We start from the raw sequence: 19,750 nt of genomic DNA on the forward strand, positions 1-19,750 counted from the left end.
AGGAAAAGAGAATCCACTACAGGAATGACTAAAGTTGATAAGCTACATCTTGACTGGCCATTATAAAAAAAGATGATGGGTATGGAGTTCCATCTGTTTCTGATATTCTAGTCCTTTAATGTGAGCTGCAGAGGTGTGAAAATCTACAAAATACATTCTTGAACTCTCTCCTAGTTAGAAATTTAAGTCAACCTGTTCTTACAAAATGGGAGGAAAAGTATAATCTGTTTTATCTAATAGCTCAGTCAGGAAAAGATTAATTACCAGAGGAAGTCTGTGTTCAGGTCTTGACTCTGAGGGTATACAATTTGCATTTCTAACTTTCCATTTTAAGAGCCTCAGTACAAGAGATGTTTAGGGGAAACACTTGTAATTTCTCCTAGGGAAGTGAGAACACTGCCCACCAGAAATATCATGAATGGAAAGAGAACTCAGTATGACCGTTTGTCTTAATAGTTTGTGTGCTTAAGGTTGGATGAGGCCTAGGTTTTGTTTGGCCAAATCTCTACTTAATCCCGAGGAGGAAAGCTCTATGAGACAAAATCCTTGTCTCTGGCCAATCATTGTGCTCATGACTTGGAACAGAAATATTTTCCTCAATCAGACCTCAAGCAGCAACATTTCTTCTGTAGAAGAGACTTGCCTGATGAGTGTGATAGTTAATTTTTGCCAGCTCTTGCAAAGAATTTCATTTGACTATGGCAAGCCTGCAGTCACTGTGCTAGGTAACATCAGGTTCCCTTTGTATGATCCAGGGACATGCTCTAACCTGCAAGCTGCTAGTGAGGAATTTGATGTGGAAGCTGGAGACTGGAACAGGACAAGTTCATCTCATTGGAAGCCAGCAAACAGCTATTAAGCTTGCTCCATGCTGACAAGGTTTCCTGATGTAGTGGTCTTGGCAAAGTCTCCCTAGAATAGGTACTGCTGAATTTAGCCAAAAAATGCTCAGAGGGCTTCTCCAGGCAAAACAAGATGCACTGACTTCTGTGCTCTAAACTGGGCCTACGGTAGAGCTGCTGTAAGAGCAAAGAGTCACAGTCTTGGTGACACTGAATCCAATGAGTGATCACTGGTGAAGTCCTAGAAAACAGACTGAGTTCACATCTAACAGTACCACCTCATGGGAAGGATATAAATCCAGTGTAAGAAGCAGAGTAGCTGTTGCTAGGAAAAGTTTGAATAGGGAAAACTCTGCTTCTGTAGTACCTGTTTCATGTCCTGCCAGGCTCGTGACCTCTGAGGGCAAAGGGCAGTGCTGGTGCTGCAGGGCTGCTCCAGCAGAGGGGTTTTGACAGCCCAGTCAGGGATCACCTCCCATATCCCTGACTCAGAGCAGGGCTGCCACAGCTCTGGAGCTTCATCTTGGTCTCACTAAAGGTGGTCTCACCTAGGGAATATTAGTCCTCCTTACACCAATTTAAAATGGGCAGTAACAGAGATGATATTCTGCATGTGACTTAAGTCTGTCCTCAGTGCAATTTTAGCTTATTGCTGGGTTTGTATACATTCCTTCAAAAAACAAAATTCTTATATTTTTGAGGTTTATAGACTCCACTCTCACTTGAAAGAAGCAACATTTCTTAAGCACACAGAATTAATTGTTTCTTGGCTGTACTGAGGGGAACATAAAATTTTGTATTTTAAAAAAATATTGTATTGTTGAGGGAAAAGTATAGCAGGATGCATTTTGATTTCGTCAATTGCACCTAGGATTTTTTTTACTTGCTAATTTAATTACAAAAGTACAAGAAAACAGCTTGGGAGTATGGTGAGGCAATCAATAGAACTACAGACAAATGAAAGTAAAATAAAGTTAAATCTTTCCCAACAAAATACCAGATAGCACAATGTAGAAGCATCTTCTTCATGTAACTAAGGATTTTTAAAAATATTTAAACGGCTTGTTTGGAACAATAAGTTCTTATTCAACTCTCAATGGCCTTGAAACTAAAAATAAACTCTATTTCATATTTCTTTCAACTTGTTTTAGAGCACATCAATAGTTTTCTCAGAAGATACTATCACTGTTTGGTAGAAACATACTTGCAAAAATAAACTAAATCCAGAAAAAGTTTCCAGGGATGTTTTTGGATGCAAATGTGGATAGTGACTGTGCCCACATCAAAAATAAAACACACTAGCTCTACAATGTCCTTTGCTAAATATAAACATCCTAACATTGATAAGCTTTACAGAAAAAGAAACTGATTGCCATATATTATTACCATCTCCAGTATTTTAAGAGCACCCTCTACAGTCACAAACACTAAACAGGAAGAATTTTTCCTAAAGAAAATAGTATGAACTGAAAACTGGAGTAGCAGTTTAGTTCATTAGCACAGTGCCAGATCTATATAAACATATCTCTCCTGGTAAAAAGGAGCAGACTTTGCACAAATGCCAAAGATAGAATCTATTGCATCACCAAAGTCTTCATCTTTGAGAATTTAAAATACCTTATATATTCTGTGCTGACTCATAATTAGGCTGTAAGCTTCCTCTCTTAAAGCAATGGATGGCTGTGGGATCTGGAATGGAAACACATAAAATACACTGTTATTTTCAAAATAAAATGAGGAACAAACCATGGTAAAGGCCAGGATGAACTAGTTCTCCTGAGTTCATTTAGTTTGTTTGCTCAGCTCTTTAATAAGAGTTGTGAAAATTGAGTACTTAGCTCATAAGTGGAACTTGAAAATTTAAAAAAATTGAAATTGAATATTTCAAAAAATTGAATCATTGAAATTGATGAAATTTCATCAATTTTATTTTCATTAAATGCTTATTATACGCATGTACATTCTAGCTTTGAAAACTCCAATCCTCTGAAACGTGCCTTTAAGTTGTCTTTCTGTGTTTTTCCTAGATTTACAAACATACAGTTATTTTCTTAAGTCTTCAGTGCTTCAGTAGCTAAATTACTGCAGGTGAATCAGGAGTGATGTCTTTCTTTCAAGGAGAAGGTGTAGGTAGTATCTCTAAGTTGATTCTTAAAGTAATTGGACATCACTGAAATGTTTACATCTCTTCGAAAATATTGCTTCACAAAACTGTTTAAATGGTGCTATCTCACCCAATTAAGAAAAGTAGCTGGAAATAAAAACAAACGTAAAAATTTGAAAGATAATACTTTTTTCCTGGTTTTTATTTTCCAGCTGCTGGGGAACGCGTCGAAGGAGGGAGCTGTTACGATTACCGAGGCCACCAGGTGGTGCCATTGCCCCGCAGCACAAGGGCCCGCGGCCGCTCCCCTCAAAACCCCGCCGGAAAAAGGGCCTGCGTCAGGAACTGCTTTAGGCTCCCACAAACATTTCCTTATCTTCGTCCAAAAGTAGGAAAAAACCCACCCCAAACCGTAATTGCTAAGACATCCATGCATGCCTATAAGAAAAAAAAGTTAATTTTTACTTGGGATAGGGATGCTTAGATTTAGACCCAGGTAATTTAACATTTCACTTCTCTATTGAAATAAATAAGAGCTACATGCATAAAGAGCATAGAAGCCATTTCATTTACTACATTACCATTTCTGTGATAAATGAACCAATGTTTATATCTGCAATGACTGAAACAATACACCTTTAGGCTTTCTTCAAATAAATACACTGACAATGCCAACAAATCACTCTGTATTTCTGGAAATAGAAGCTCAGACTATGCTGCTCTTAAAAAATTAGTTTCTTCCTGCAGGAGGGCTGCACATGCCAAGCAGGTAATGACTACAATGGTTTCTGGAAGTTTAATGCATTTGGTAGTACTTAGGCTTTTTGCAGGTTCCTTCTGGAAAAAAAACTTTTTTCATTGCTAGGATTACTGAAATAAGTCTTGTGGGAGCAAGACTGTGTCATTAAAGTGAAGGAAAAAACACAGATTTTGGATTTAGCCAAAGTTGTCCAAGGAGAAGAACAGGAGATCAGAAACCCTCATTGTGGCTAGATGCTGAACAGTGTCCAAAATCTTCAACTTAAATTCCTATCAGTATTAATTATTTACCAAATGACTTGACTACATATTTTTTTCTTAAATGAATATTGAAACTATCATAGTACTTATGATCAAACTTTCTGTTGTGTGCATTTTTCCCTCAACAGCTTTTAAAGTCAATGGTAGCTTCTCTTCACCTCACTCTTGATTTCTATGTACATAAGTAAGGTTAATAATGGTACAGTCTTTTATTCAACATGAAGAGTACTTGTAAACTTGAGCTAAGATGAAATTAAATTCTACAGAAGACAAGTTACAATTTAAATCTTCACCTCCTAAGTTTTTCCATCCCATGCATTAGCTAAGATAAAGTATTTTCCAGTGTTTAAGTGATCTGAAAATATGAATCTCTCGTTTTACAATTTAATCTGTCATTTTCTACATTTTATTAAATTAGTCTTATTCTCCCGCAATGTAAATATGTTCTTGAATATATGGCCAGGATTATTCAGGCTGTTTTAGAGCCCATGGAATGCTAGGGTTAGAGACAGAGAGAATCCCTGTGCTCTGGGTTCTGTCAGCAGGACCCTGTGTTTGACAGCTGCATGTGGGAGAAGAGAGAAATGGGAGAAATGTAAAAGATGGACTATCCCAAACAGGAAAGGGGGAGAGGAGGGGAAGAAGGGAGGAAGAGACAGAGGTGAGGATGAGAAGAGAGAGAAGGTCCCCTATGAAAAGGGGGAGGTGTGGGGAATATAAGAAAGGTAGAAAATGAAAGGCCTCCTTTTTGGTTCATTGTATTTGAGGAGAAATCAGAGATCACACATTAAAAAGCATCTGATAAGAGTGTATCATTAAATTTTTTCAAATGCCTCATCTCCTTTCTGAAAGTAATGACCTGAATTTTTAAGATTGTGTTTCTTGAAATAAGAAATGGATAAAAATATCTATTTAGTAGCTCACTGACTATAGTAGTAAGAAGGATAACTGCTATTTCTTAAGCAACAGACATCTAATCTTTGATAATAAAGAAAATTTCCAACATATATTGTAAAGATAGGTCAGAAGCAATGCTTCAATGGAATTATACACCAGACTTTTTCCCCCCTACTTTCTACTGTGATTATTGGATTAGATTCTTTCCTGAAAGGCAATGGGGGAGTATAATGAAGTGCCAGCACTCAGTGAAGTGTGCAGTGGCACAGCAGAGACAGAGGTGCATCTTGCTGGGAGCCAAGCACAGCACTGACACACCAGGCTTTCAGCACAGATACTCACTGCACAAATGCAGGAGAGCTGCTCAGCTCCTGAGGTGTGCTGGAGCAGCCAGCAGCTGGAATTCATCTACAGCACAGGCTGCTGGGCCATTCCTGTTTGTTTGTGCTCGAGCTGCGAGCTCCATTCTGTATTGTGTTTCACAAGTGCCTGATAATACACTGCCTGAACAGAGAGACATCAATCACAGTGTCCAACCAGTTTTGTAAACAAGGACCAAAACCTTTACTTAAAGGCAAGGAAAAAAAAAATAACTGGCTGAGGGGTGGGAAAGGAATGATATTCTGTGTGTGACCTAAGTCTGTCCTCAGTGCAATTTTAGCTTATTGCTGGGTTTGTATACATTCCTTCAAAAAAGTGTTACCTCACTGGATAACCTTGTATTTTGCAGTATTACAGCTGGACTATGGCTCTTACTGAACAGTTCATGCTTGCAGCATTACTATAACCAAGTACTTGTAAAACTCATGTTCAGAGTATGCCAAAGATCTGCAAGAAACTGACAAAATGTTTGACTTAGTATTTCATTAAAACTGTAGTTTAAAGGCTCAAAGGGTCAAAATAAACTTCTCTCAAAGGCTGAAGAAGTGTAGGATAGAGCTTTGAGGAAGTGTAGGATAGAGCTTGTGAAAATCCAGTCAAAACTTCGGTTTGGGATGCTCACAGGCAATACAAGTAATTTAGCAATTGTGCTTGTCCCACCTTTTTCTTTTTTTTTAATCCCCTCATCTTTGATACAGAAAAATAAAGTTAAAAGAAAGAAAGAAATAAAGAAAAATGCCTTAGCATATTTTTCTGAAACTCAGTACAGAATGATAGAAAGGTTTTCTGAGCAGTTGAATGCTGAGCATGACAGATAGCAACTGAATTGTCTCCTAAGCTGTTACCTGAGAGGTATATAATGAAAAAATTAATTATAGACTACATAGTAATGACTAGTAGTCATCATAGACTGCTTGTTTTAACAAGAAATGATTATGGTTTTTTTGCTGCATCTAAATTTAATGGAAATGTATTATTGTACAACATCATTGATTAACAGTCTTCATTAACCTTTAACAACAATGTGAAAATTACAGGTGTATACACCTCTTTAATTAAGCATTTTGTTTTCTATTAAGTGCAATTCCTTCACATCTTACCAAATGACAGTATGAGGCTGAACAAACTGTCAGTATGTTTCTTAACACTCTAATTGTAATAAAATGCAGCCATTGTAAATGTCTGTATAATATCTGTGAGTTCAACTGAAATGCTGCCACACAACTCATGTAACTGAGGAAAAAAAAAGTGTAATTGCTTTCTTTTCTGTTCATTGTGTCCCAGTTTTTCAGGTGGGGTGAGGGTATAAGCTTTGTGTGCTTTCCCAAAAACTACAGGTAAAAAGCTAAGCAAATTCTATGCATCTTTTACTTACACAGTTCCAAGATTATGGGGTTATGTGGAAAAAAATGCATATGAAAAGCAAATGTTAAATGGCAAAGCATGTAAAAGATCAGATGGCAGCACAAGTTTGGGCTGTTCTGTCTCATGAACATATTTTTGTTAATACTAAAGGCAGAAAACTCCATACATCTATGACTTTCTTCTCAAGAACCATTTTGAGGGAGAATCAGCTTAGTGCTTTATGTAGACAGGCAACAGAATTCTTTACAGACCCTGTCCCACTGAATACTTCCATCCTCTCAGCAAACACTGTCAGTAGTCTGCAAACACCTCACTAGCTGCCTCCTTAGAGCTGTTTATAATTTGTGCAGTTCCTACAGTTCACAGCTCTTTCTACTGATTAACTATCAATATAGTACTTTATCACAAGCAGTTGCTGCCAGACACTACTGTCTCATTGTTTTGCTTTTGACTGTTTCTTCCAGGACCCTTCCAGGACCCTTCTGGAATACTGACTTGTAATACTACCAAAATACATATTTTTAAAAATTCTTAAAAGGCATTTAATTTTCTGGGGTAGATTTGTGAGAACTTTACCTTTTTTTTTTTTTCCCAACAGAGAACCCAAAGCAGCATACAGTGTCCTAGCAGTGTTAATACTGATGTTATATTTGGAACACTGCCTTTTCCAGTTGAACCTCTTCTGTTTATGCATTCTAATTAAAACCAGGCTTTTCTCTACAGAAAAACCATACAATTATATAGAAGTACGCATCTATATACCCAGTGGTCTTTGCTAATTGGGCTTGTTTTCACAGACATGAAAGAGCAGACAGGTATCAGAGCAGCTCTGACAGAAATTTAAGCAGTGACCTCCAGCACTGTTGGATTTGAGGAGAGGATGTGCTCCTATCCATGCTCCTCCTGTTGAACAACTTTGACATGCCTTCCATGACTCATATACTACATTTTTCCTTCTCATGTGCACTGCCCAGCATTTTTCTGTTGTAGGCAAGGATATATCACATCTTGTTGAGGTTTTTCTCTCCCTGTAGATTCAGTAGAACCTTCCTTCTGACTATGCTCCTTGGTTAATGTTGCTCAAACCTTCAGAACAACTTTATAAGCATGGAAAGGAACTGTCTGAGGCCCATTTCTTGTGACATGGTTGCAGACACTGTTTTTTGGAGATTTTTTGGATGACACCTGTGAACCCTCACCTACCCTTCCTTCACTGATGGATGAGGGAAAGAGACATACTGCAGTACGGCAGCACTTCAGTTCGCACTCTATGTGTGGAATATTCTGGAATCACCTTGCGGTATTTCCAGTCTAGCTGAAGTCAGTGTGGAAATGACCCAAAGCGCCCGAGGCACCAAGGTGTGCCCGGGGTGCTGTGACGCCGCTCTGGGAGCAGCACGGGCACGCTGCCCCGCTGGAGCCCCGCTCTGCGCTTCCCTCACCTCCTCCTCACGGCGAGGCGCGCCCGTCCTGCCCGGTCCCTGCCCTGCCTCAGCCCTTCCCGCTGGGCGGGCGGCTCGCCAGCCGCCTCCACACGGCCCGGGAAAACAAACCCGACTGTCAGGCGGCCTCCAGCCGACAGTACCCGGGCCCGGGGCTGGGTTTCCTCTTCAGAGGCCTGTTGTGGCCAACCCGGTCCGTCCCGGCGCGGTTCGCCACGGCCCAGGCTGAGGAGGAGCAGGGCGGCCTCCCCTCAGCTCACCGCTGCAGGTGTCCGTCGGGGACCCCGTGCGCGCCGCGCGCTCCCTCAGGGAGAGCAAAGGCCGCGGGCGGGCGGGAAAGCGGCGGGAAGCCCCGGGCTCACCTGCGGGACGCCCCCCGCCTGGCTCCTCCCCGGCCCGGCCCGGCCGCGGCGCCCCCTCCCCCGCTGGAGGGGGCGGGCAGTGCGAGCTGATCTCCGGCGGCGAGCGCGGCTGGCGGGGCGGCGGAGAGAGCGGCGCGGAGTTGGTGGGGATCCCCCTGTGGGACAGAGGCGGCTCGGGACGGGTGAGGAGAACGGCAGCGGGCGGTCGGGGAGCTGAGGGGGGCATCGCGTCGCCCGCTATTCCCTGCCGCGATGGCCGGGGCAGGGTGGGCACAGGACTGTGGCACCGGACCGTGGCGGGCACGGGAGCCGTCGCCCTGCGGTGCCGCAGGCGCTGCTGCCCACGGCTGTGGCAGTGGCTCCCGGCGCCGAGGCGCCCTCAGCTCCGTTAAACACGCGCCTTTCCAAAGGCCGAGGGCGTCGGGCCCGCCCGGGCGTGAGGCGAGAACTCGGCGGCGCTCCCCGCACCGCCGGCGGGTGACGCGCGGGGAGCTGGCGGAGCGCCGGCCGTGCCGGGGCAGCGCTTCCCCCGGGCGCTCCTCGGGCTGCGCTGGCGAGCGGAGCGGGGCCGCCCCGGGGCGAGCGAGCTCAGCGGTTGAGCGGAGAGGGAGCTGCCGGGGGAACAGACTCCCGGAGCCCTTCTGCGTTTGCTCTGCGGCAGTCACGAGCGAGGGTCTTCCCTCCGAGCCGCGGCTGGCCCGGGCTGCGGTGCCGCAGCCGGAGGTGCCGCTGCCGGCCTTGGCTTCCAGGTGGGCGGGCGGGGCCCGGAGCCCCCGCGGGGCGCCCAGACCGCCTGCTCGCACGCATTCCTCCGGGGATTCCTGGCATTCCTGGGCAGAGGGCACTCTTGACTTCTTTATCTCCCTTTTATTCCGCGAATTAGCGTATTTTTTGCGAAAGGGTGTGTCCGCGTTGTGTGTGTTCTTTTTCATGGGAAAAGTTTAGAATGGCAGTTCTGCCATTTGTTCTTCTTCCAATTAACTTTGCATCTGATGTAATTTATATCCTTCCAATTCGATGACAACTTTATAGGGAGATCAGTGCTGCGATAAAACTTCTGCGGTGACTTTGCATTAGATTAGCAGGTGACAGAACGATTGCTGGGAATTTTATCATTCCCCTTTTTTTAGCATGCAGATTTTTAAAAAAAATCTTTTGCAATGCAAGTTGAATGATTATCAGAATAGAAATAGTGGAAACCTCTTGTTGAAATTTGTTCCGTTTTTCTGAGCATCTACACTGTGTTTACCTTGTGCAGACTCCTAGAAGTGAATCCTGTAGGTGAATCAGAAATCCCCTAAGTGTATCCTGACTTCTGCTACTCCCATGGGAACTTGATAGATTCAGTGTCTGATGCCTATGCTGACAACTGTCAGATGTGTTGTAGTTATAAATCTCTTTATAGAGCTTGTTTTAACAGACCTTGAAAACTTATATAAAAATATAATTTAAATGGCAAAACCAAGCTGCTGTTTACTTTTTAAAGGTGCTTTGTAAGAACTTGTTTGACTAGCAATTGTATTTTCTAGAAATGTCATCGTCATTGGATTGTCTTGGGTTTTTTTCTCATGTTAGACCCAGGAGAAATCTGCTTATGCTCACACTGTGTTCTAAGCCAGATGTGGTTACTGATGATTAATGTAAAAGTGTAACAAGTTGCTATAAGTTTTGTTTGTTTGGTTGGTTTTTTTTTATGATTAGTTTGAACTTGAGTCTTTTCTTTTGCAAGACTCAATTTTGGAATTATAAATGGAAATGAAAACTTTCATACAGTATTGAAGCCTGTGATTAACATGTAGTAAACATTATGTTTTAGAAGTTTGTCATGTTATGGAAGGCAATTAAGCTGCTTTTTATCTTATGTTATTCATTTTGAGACACAGCTACATTTCTAAAACAGAAGGCTCTGTAAAATAGGACAGCAATGCTTCTAGCTTTTGTTAGAATTCTCTTAGGATATTCAGATAATCATTCACATAAGAGAAGATGGTTGTTTTAAGCAGATGGTTGTTTAATATTAATGAAGTTTTTAAAAATAATCTAAGATAAATAAAAATACAGTGCTTCAAATGAAGCATCTATAAAATGACTAATATTTTTACCTGTGTGCTGACAACTTAGAGGTGTTTCTGAAATATGTTAATCATAGGAACAGTATTCCTACTTGGTTTGCATACACCTTGAGTTGCAACTGACATTAACTGTTCCTAAATGCCACCTAAATGCAAATACACACTACAAAGGTAACTAATGTTGTGACAGGCCTAAAAGGCCTTGAATTGCTGACCCCCCTGATTACTGAATTTGTGTTGATATTTCCAAGAGCCTGTCTACTCCATGAGTGTATCACACAACTGTTTGGGTTTTTTAATTTTATTCTCATTATCTAACTTAGTTACATTTTGCTTTTAAATCTAATTAATCTAGACTGCTTAGACTGCCTGAATTGCCTCCAGCTTATTTTAATTTCTTTTAATTGCATTATTAGATCTCACTGTCGTTACTAAAATGTCTGAGAATGCACTTAGGTTTCCCTGGCAGGGTTTTTATGGGAGATGTGAAATTTAATTTTCTGCAGAAATAGTCTACAGGATGTCCTGTATAAGGAATTTTACCTCAAAAAGAGGGTGACAAAGTTGCAGAAAAGAATTGGTGACAGTTCCTTCTTCTGGTGTGCATTGTGTAATAGGAAGTTGATTATTCTGGGAGTATTGGTGAAACTGGTTTGTCTGGGTTCTGCAGTGTCATCTGAAATGTGCAGGTGGAATGACATGACCTCAAATGTGAATTTTTAAATCTTTTGTCATGGAGTAATAGAAGAACATATGTGCTATGAGTTTATTCAGCCTGGATCATAGTGGGCAGGTTTTTATTTAAAAATAGCTACTGAAGTATTTTGACACCAAATAATTCTGTAGATGCAAAAATGTAAACAAAAGTAGATAATCACAATTCCATGCTACAGTCTGCTGTTTTACCATTTCTGCTTTTGAAGTCATACTGATGATGGTGTCATTATTTTTAGAACCTTTTTAATTCCATGCTACAGTCTGCTGTTTTACCATTTCTGCTTTTGAAGTCATACTGATGATGGTGTCATTATTTTTAGAACCTTTTTACCTGTGAAGGTAACCTGAAATCTGTATATTAATACCAAGCACACAAACCTGATTTTGCAAAACAACATTCAGCCTGTAGCAGCATCTACCTAAGTTGATAGAAAGGAACTGCAAAGAATCTGCTGATTAGTACAAGATCACTGGTACTAACAGATTTCTGAGAAATAGCAATGATCACTGAAATAATGGGGCATTTTTTTTTACTTCTGCACCCTCTCTGCAACTCTGAATGGCATCAGAAATGTTGCAGCAACTTGTTGCCCACGTGTTCAGATAAAGCAGGCTTAAGAAATTTGTGTTTCTTCTATCTGTCCCACTTATTTTTTTTAGAGGTAGGAGGAGGTTATCTTCTACCTGATCAGTTCAGTGATACCATTCAGAGGCAGGCTTTGTAAGGAATTACATCCTTACAGTATTGAGATTAACAAATGGTTGGAATGGCCAGGATGAGATGAAGGTGTTGGAATTTCTCTGATTTTGTTGCTAGGTCTCAACAAACTGCAGAGGATGATGGTACAGACTTGACACATCCTGAACTTAGGTTTGGTAATTCTGTTTTTAATGCCTCTTGAATGAGGTGTTGGAAGGATGTGCAAAAATACAATAAATAGGTTGAGTTTTGCTATTTCTCTTCTAAATTGGCAGAAGAGTGGAGAATCCACTCCCTCACTCACCAGGTTAATGTATGAGGGAAGGTGTTTCACGTGTCCATGGAGTGTTTGTTCCAGGCATGTTTATCTGGAAATATGGACACATTTCAGAAGCTGCTTTGACCTTGACTTTGAATGGTGTTAAATCAAAATGGTAATACTTTTCAGTGTAGCCAAGTATGAAAATTTAATCTTAAACCCCAAAAAATGGGCATGTTAAGAATGCATGTGCTAAAGATTTAGTGGAGTGGTAGTCATGGAGTGGTTTGGGATTAGAGCTCACTGTATTTTTCTGATCTTTACCATCTCTGCCAACACAGCTGGCAGTCTCCATGGAGGAGTTTATCCAAATGTAGGCTTATAACCTTTCATTTTAGGTGAAATGAAGTGGATAGCAAGATTCATAGCCAGACATTTTAGGTATATAGTTTCATTTTTCAAAGAATGCCTCTTAATTTTTAGCCAAATGAAATATTTTAATTTCTATTAGTCCATCTTTTGTATTTAAGAGTTTCATTAATCAGGCTGACAGTATGACATGTGAAGTTAATATTCTGTAATAACTTTTCACATTCTTCTTGATTTTGCTAAAAAAAGAGAGCAATGAGGAATAAATGTGACTGGAGAAATGTCTCAGAAAGCATTTAGACTGCAAAAAGCCACCAAGGAGCTTGGTAAGACTGGAAGATGCTGCAGTGATTACCATGGTGGCCCCTTTCTGTGAGGGTCCCCAGGCATTGCAAGGAGTCAGGGCCACTCAGATGTGACTCTCAGCAGTCTGAGCATGACCATGTTTTGACTCCAGGCATTTGCAGCAGTTCATGATACTTTAGTTGCATGTGCATTGCATGCACCATTTAAAAGCAGCTGAAATGTGGACATGAAAGCTAAATACAGTGTGAAAAGGAGATGTATTGTCTAGGCTGCCCATGCTTGCATAGTCATCATACCCACATGTGTTTATGTGTTTCTGTGAGTGTATATATAAACCCTCATACACACTTGCAGAAGCCTGGTAAGTAATTACCAGCCTTTAGGAACGTTTTAACCCTATTGTGAATTCTGTTGGAAGATATCTCTAAGAACTGTTGGAGGTGTATTTAATGTACATAAAGATGTGCAAAAGGGGGTAGTTATTTACATTCTGCTTCAACATAAGCATAATACAGAAGTAGGGTGAAATGTAAGCTTTTATATAGGTATGTGGGAGTGTTTTCAGTGAGTAAGTCAAGCTCAGTATATTTTGTTGGCCTTGCTGAAAGTGGCTGGGTTATGCCTTCATACGTTTATTTGCACGCCATTAGTTGTTGTATGCAGGGAGCAAATGTTCAGCAGTAGCAGCCTTTATTTACAAGAACAATTGGCATGTAGTGTTGCATTAGAATTCCACAAACACTTCAAGCTTCATCAAGAAGCAGCCCTGCCCCTCTCATTTCCCTGGTAATTATGCTATTCCAGTGTGAAGGTGAGGAGTGTGGCAGCTCAGGGTGGCTGGTTAAACCTGTGCTTGCAGGGCCCACAGCAGGTCACTTTGGCTGCACAGGCTTTGTGAGCCCTTCTGAGTGATTCAGTGCAGCTCACCATGATCTCCTTTCCTCTGTGGAGTTTTTGAACCTCTCTCTTCTATACTCAGCTCATGTCTCTCAGACAGTGTGATGAAATCATCTTGTCTGGTGGGGCCTGGGCTCAGGGCCTGCAGTTCTGGCTGCATATTTAAATTTGAAAACGCATGGCTGAGTTAGTTGAAAGAAACTAGATGGGTGTGAAGCCAAGTGTTTAAGGAATACAATGTAATTAAGACAAAGTTTAGCAGTAGAAAAATGGAAGGCATAACTGGCTTGAATACACATGAAGCTGTGGCCTTATGTTGGCTGTGTAAATATGACTCCTACAGTCTATTTTACATGTAGATTCTGTACTTAAATACTTGCATCTCCATAGAGATTAACCCTGCCCTGTGTGTCTTTATATTGGTGAGCCCTTGGTCTTTGCAAGCAGCTGTACTCATAGTTCATTATTAATTTTGGTCAGGAATAAGTTACACAGGCTTCATAATCAAGGTCATGCAAGTTGCATCTGTTGGATTGCTGTAAAAGTAGTTCCTGTAGACAAGATTATAGTTTTCATGGGAAAAATGAGAAGAACGTCCACTGAAATGTCACATTTAAAGTGAAGGAAAAAATGTGTGGAGTATAGGAACCTTTTATTATTTAATTATGTAAGATGATTTTATACATAAATGTGTTTCTGAAGCACTTGTAAAACTTCTTAGCAAAGGTTGCCCTAGCTGTGCCCATTCCTTTGAGAAGGGCTTTCTAAGAGACTTAACAAACCTGAGATTTTTTGCTCAAGCCTCTAAAAGGATACTCTCTTATATTTAAGCAATAATGATGTCATTGGGATGTACTAAGATAATTTCCTTTGGAACAAAATACAGTTTCTAACACTGACAATTGGAGGAAAATGTAATGTAACAACACAGAATCTCTTGTGGAGTGAGTGTATTCATGTCAGATGTTTGGATGCAAACCAGCTATTGTATTTGAAATCACAAACAACCTTTTCTGTCAATACATAAAGATACAAACATCAAGAATTTGATAAAGTAGAAGAGTATATATAATAAGATTTCCTCTTAGTGACTTTATTACTTTTTTTCTTGTTTTTAACCTTTTTTGCAAGTTTTTAAGAAAAAAGAGGGGAAATTGAGCATTGTGTGTATATAGTCAACTCTGAAATAAGCATGAGATTTTGTTGTTACTTGCTTTTTGTATTTGAAGTTTGTAAATATTAATTGTAGTGCAGCACTGTCAGATACTCACAAGATAACGCCAGTAACTGGATCCTGTTAGTGGCAAAACCCAACCTGTTCAGGAGCTTTATCTCAGCCTGTGTGGGAGCTGAAAGAGTAGCATGGCACAAATGCACTCAGGCAGGTGTTTGTACACAGGAGCCATGAACAAACAAGTGCAGGTCCCCAACTCCCTCCAGGGCCTTAAGCACTGTCACAGTCTGCAGGGCTGGGACTGCTCACTGCCCATCACATGGATTCCTTGCTTGGAACTGTATTTCATGTACAGGCTCACTTCTGGTTTAGTATACTTGGAATGTGGTTGATTTTGTTTCTGATTCCCTTTTGCTTATGATTTGGGAAAATCTGGAAACATTACTTCAGTAAAGAAAAAGAGAGCTCTTAAATAATGATACAAAGTATATAATGCAGTGGTAATAGCTTAGAATATTACATGAGAAATTTGGAGGTTTCTTAGCATTTTCATCATAAACAAAATTAAGTCTTTACTTTGCACTCAGTAAGTGAAGTTAGTAGGTCATGTGTTGTTTCCTCTAGGGATAAATCCTGTAAAATTATGACTACATGAATTCATACGTAGCAGATAAAGAAAATTGGATATATGTATTATGTCCTTGTTTTCAATAAAACTCTGAAAATTTTTGAGACCCGAGTATCTGCCAAAATATGTTGTTGTTGACTTACAGCCATTGAAGCAGATTTTCAATTGAAAAAAAAAAACAAAAAAAACCCCCAACCAACCAACAAATAAGCCAACAAAACCTGCTAGTTGTCACACAGCTGAAGCATTGGGCTGATCTGTCACATACCTTCATAGGACTAACAAGATGTTTTACATTTCAAACACTGAGACTTCCTCACACACAACATTTTTCAGCCAGAGGGAGTATGAACCCAGCTGTAAGGAAGTGAACAGTATCTTTTACTCTAACTGCTTCTAATTGTTCCTTCTGCTGACAGTCCTTATTAAATACAGCCTCTTCCTCTCCTTGGAAAGGTGACTGCTAATGTTTTGTTTTGTTGGCTCTCTGAATAAGGTGAACTGAAACTGAAATTCTCCTTTCTAAGGCAGCAAGCCCAAAGGTCATCCACTTTGCTGTACTGCATTTTGGGAGAAATTAATAAAATAATATCTGTAATGCATAGTAACTGAAGCATGGCTGTTGGCTTTCACTAACAGTATGGAAGAAAAGTATTATTTGGGATTTTCATCCTGCAGGAAATTCTGACTTGTCATCTATAGACTGCCATCTGAAATCAGAAGAGAGAGATTTTTTTCACGGAATAAAAATGAAAGCAATTAATTGAGAAATGTTGAAATCCTTCCTATAAAAAGGTATTTCTCTGAGTCAGTGTTCCTGGCTGGACTTCAGGCTTCATTATACACCCAAAGCTATATGACTCCCATAGTTAATCACAGCTTGGTCAAAGGAGAAAGAAACCAACTCATGTCATGGTCATGGAAGGCACAGAGCTACAGGGCTTCTGGTGTGGGGGCTGCAATTCCTGCTCTCCCAGGGAGGCCTGCATGGCCCCCTGGCAGTGTGCAAGGCTGGGTGGGTGCTCCTCCAGCAGTTGCTTTTCCCCGTGGCAGGGTGGCAGCTGGGACTGGCAGTGCTGTGAATGTCCCTGCAGAGCAGTGCAGGCTTGGGGACACAGCCCTGCAGCCACACTGGGATGCAGCAGCTCAAAGCTGCTCCTGTCCCTTTGCCCTGCACCAGTCACTAATGCACCTGCATGGGGGGCTGGAGCTGAGGGGGTGCAGGGCATGCAGTGCCCAGTGCATTAGATGGAGTGCTTTTGGAAGAATGTAATTTGCTAGCTTTTTATGATATATGTAAGGCTAATTCTGCCTACAGTGATAGGTCAGCCCTGTCTTGGATGCTGAAGAGATGCCTTGATTTGGTCTTGTGTCTGTGTGATACCAAGTGTAATCCTTGCAGTCTGACACTGGTATATGGAGCTTTGAAAAATCCATTCTGTGTGGCTAAGGTTCACAGGAACTCCTGATTGTTTTCAAGTATAGAATTTGTCACCGTATCTTTCCTTCCAACAAGTAGGAAGAAGAGATGGGACATGAAGTTTTTGGGTTGGTTTAAAAGGGAATGAATATTGGAAAACTCAGTGGTTTGTTTCTTATTGAATTTATAGAAATTTTAGGTAGGTCTTTGATGCTGACATCAGAAACACCAACAGCAATAATTAAATAAATCTGAGTAGTTTATTTTCCTCACTGATACCAGCAGATATAGAATGACACCATATGTAGAAAATCCATTCTTATAAGCCTTTTGAGAGTTTTGAATTTTGACCACTCAATAGGGAGTGGCAGTTTACAGACAGTGCTGGGGAAAAACAAGAGGTGACATTTTCATTGTATACTGTAACTATCATAATTTTCTTTCTAATAACTGGGAGGAGTAACTGCCACATTTGCTATAAATATAATTTTATAATTTAATAGAAAATTAATATAAATTTATAATTTAATGTAATTTAATTTATAATTAAATTATATTAAATTATAAATGTATATTAGTTCTATATAGAAAAAATTAATTTTATATAGATTAAAAAACCTCTAGTATGAAAAAATCTTAAATGGGAATAAGGAATCTGTTGGAAAAATGGCAGACTGTTTTCAGGTGCCTTTCTATTGTTCGATATTGTCAGTTTGCTGTTAAATCAGTTTTACTGTCTTTTTACAGCCCCATATCTAGAATTTGAAAATTGCACTTTTCTCCCTTCTGCTCTCTGTAAGCAGTAGATCAAATAAATGTATCCTGCTCCAGAGTCCCACACGGACTAAAAGGGACAGCAGCCCAGGCCCACTTTTCCTTGGCAGAAGCAAATTGTAGGTAGGATTGACAGTGATGAAGTTTCCCCTCAGACTTGCAAGGCGTGTTTGTGAGAATGTTTTCTATTAAGTGTGAAAACATTACAGTTTTGGCCTTTCCATGAATTATCCTGTCTGTTTCCTTTTCTTCACTCTCACAGTGTGTAAGTTTTCCTTCCTCTTCTCTCGTAAAGTTGTTTCCTGTCCTTTTCCCATAACACTGTCATTTATTATTGACCTAACACCCACTTTGTGTGATGTTGCTGATACTTTCTGAATAGTCAGCTGCACAGAGAATCCATTATTTAGCCTGGAGAGCAAGCTCAGTGTTATGTAAGGCTGGAGAACAAATTTTATAGTTCCTTCCTGACATTTTGCTGTGCATGTGAAATATCTGAAGTTAACATTCATAAATTGTTACATCCTGCTTTTTCAAAAGAGATAACTGATTAAATAATGTGGGCCATGAGGATTTTTTTTCTTATGGTAATAAAAATTTGGAAATAATTTGCATGGAACCAAATATCATTTGAAATTTAGCCTGAAATAGTTTAAAATTTTCAGAATTCTCAAAGCTCTCTCCTCCAAAGAGGAGATAATAGGATATGTCCACATCTTCTTTTAATGAAAAATCTTCAGGTAATGCAGTCTTAGGAGACTCAGGATTGTGATATTGGATGTAGGGGAGTTCCTGGCTTTCTGACATTAAGGGAGCCAGGGAGGAGTCCTAGTGCCATAAAAAAGTCAGGTCCCTTTTATTCTCCATATCCCTCCCTAGATGTGTGCAAAAGGAGCAGATGTGTAATGGGAGGCAATACCTCTGAAGGGTGTGTGGCTCCTTCAGGAGGCCAGGGGACATATCCATTGGTGGGACAGTGTGTCCCCCCATGCTGGTCACCATCTCTGCCTGGACTGTCCGTCTGTCTGTCCCGAGCACGTGCTTGGCTCACAGGCTGGCGCTCAGGGTGGGATGTGCTTTGTGGTGAGGGTGTGTGGGCAGGATACAGGAGAGCAAGCTTCCCATGCAGAGTTTGCCATTTAACAGGATTAGGAAAGCAATTTTTCTGAATAAATCTGCCTGTAGATTTGGCTCAAGAACTGCGATGGGTGGTGGAGACAATTCCGTGCCTTTGTGATGCTGTAATGTTAAGAAGGGGAGAGACATGCCTGGCACAGGAGGATGTTTCTCAAAGGAACTCTTTCTGTTTGCAGGGAGAGCAGCCAGGGTTCCACATGACAGAGGTTTCCTTTATTGTGAGCAGGTCTCACATAGCTCCTGTTAGCTAGCTATAAAGTAGCTGTGAAAGGAAATGTTTTTAAGGAATTTAAAAAACGTTTTTGACCTGTTAAACCTTCAGTGTTCATCTCCTGTGGCTCTTTGTAGAGTATCATATCACCACTGGACAACAAAGTGCTACAGAAGAACATGCAGAGTATTGGATTTTCAGGTATGAAAACCACTGCTGACAAGTTCTCTTTATAAACAAAAAATGTCATAGTTTCTGTTTTCGGCAAAAAGAAGTTGTTCAGAAAAATTGAACCATTTCTGAGGAATGATAAAATGTGGGACTTCCATAGCCACTGAAGTCAGTTTTTAAAATGAGTGTTCAAGCACCTTTATGAAGTCTTACTTTAGGAAGCAATATCAAAACTGAAAGGCTTGAGGAGCTTTGAGTGCGAGTTTTGTTTATTTGTTCACAAAAGTTTTTAAAGGTTGCTATCCCTGATAATGAAGTTAAAACACAAATTCAGTGTGAAATTTTCTGCAAGCAGTCCAAGGCCATGCTGCTGACAAAATAGGTGATCCCCTCATTCTGTGGTACCTTCCTTACTGACCTGACAGCAAGATGCTGATGATTCTATGTCCTTGACTATATTATCTGTTTTAGCAAGTAGAATATTTTCAAAAGAAAATAATTA

General features: G+C 40.5%; 1 protein-coding gene across 3 annotated transcripts in view; it reads left to right on the forward strand.

The window, feature by feature from the left end:
* The first annotated feature begins 8,378 nt into the window (after positions 1-8,378).
* Positions 8,379-19,750, forward strand: part of CGNL1 (cingulin like 1) — a 54,775-nt gene continuing 43,403 nt past the window's right edge. The window contains exon 1 of one of the 3 annotated variants that reach the window (XM_059482037.1): positions 8,379-8,595. The gene's annotated coding sequence lies outside the window, so the exon portion shown is untranslated. Of the gene's footprint in view, positions 8,596-9,546; positions 9,691-19,750 lie in introns of those variants that run through there. The other 2 variants (XM_059482038.1, XM_059482036.1) reach the window with 2 other exon arrangements.

The sequence above is a fragment of the Ammospiza nelsoni genome, chromosome 14, assembly GCF_027579445.1.
Source record: "Ammospiza nelsoni isolate bAmmNel1 chromosome 14, bAmmNel1.pri, whole genome shotgun sequence".
Taxonomy (NCBI): Eukaryota; Metazoa; Chordata; class Aves; order Passeriformes; family Passerellidae; genus Ammospiza; species Ammospiza nelsoni.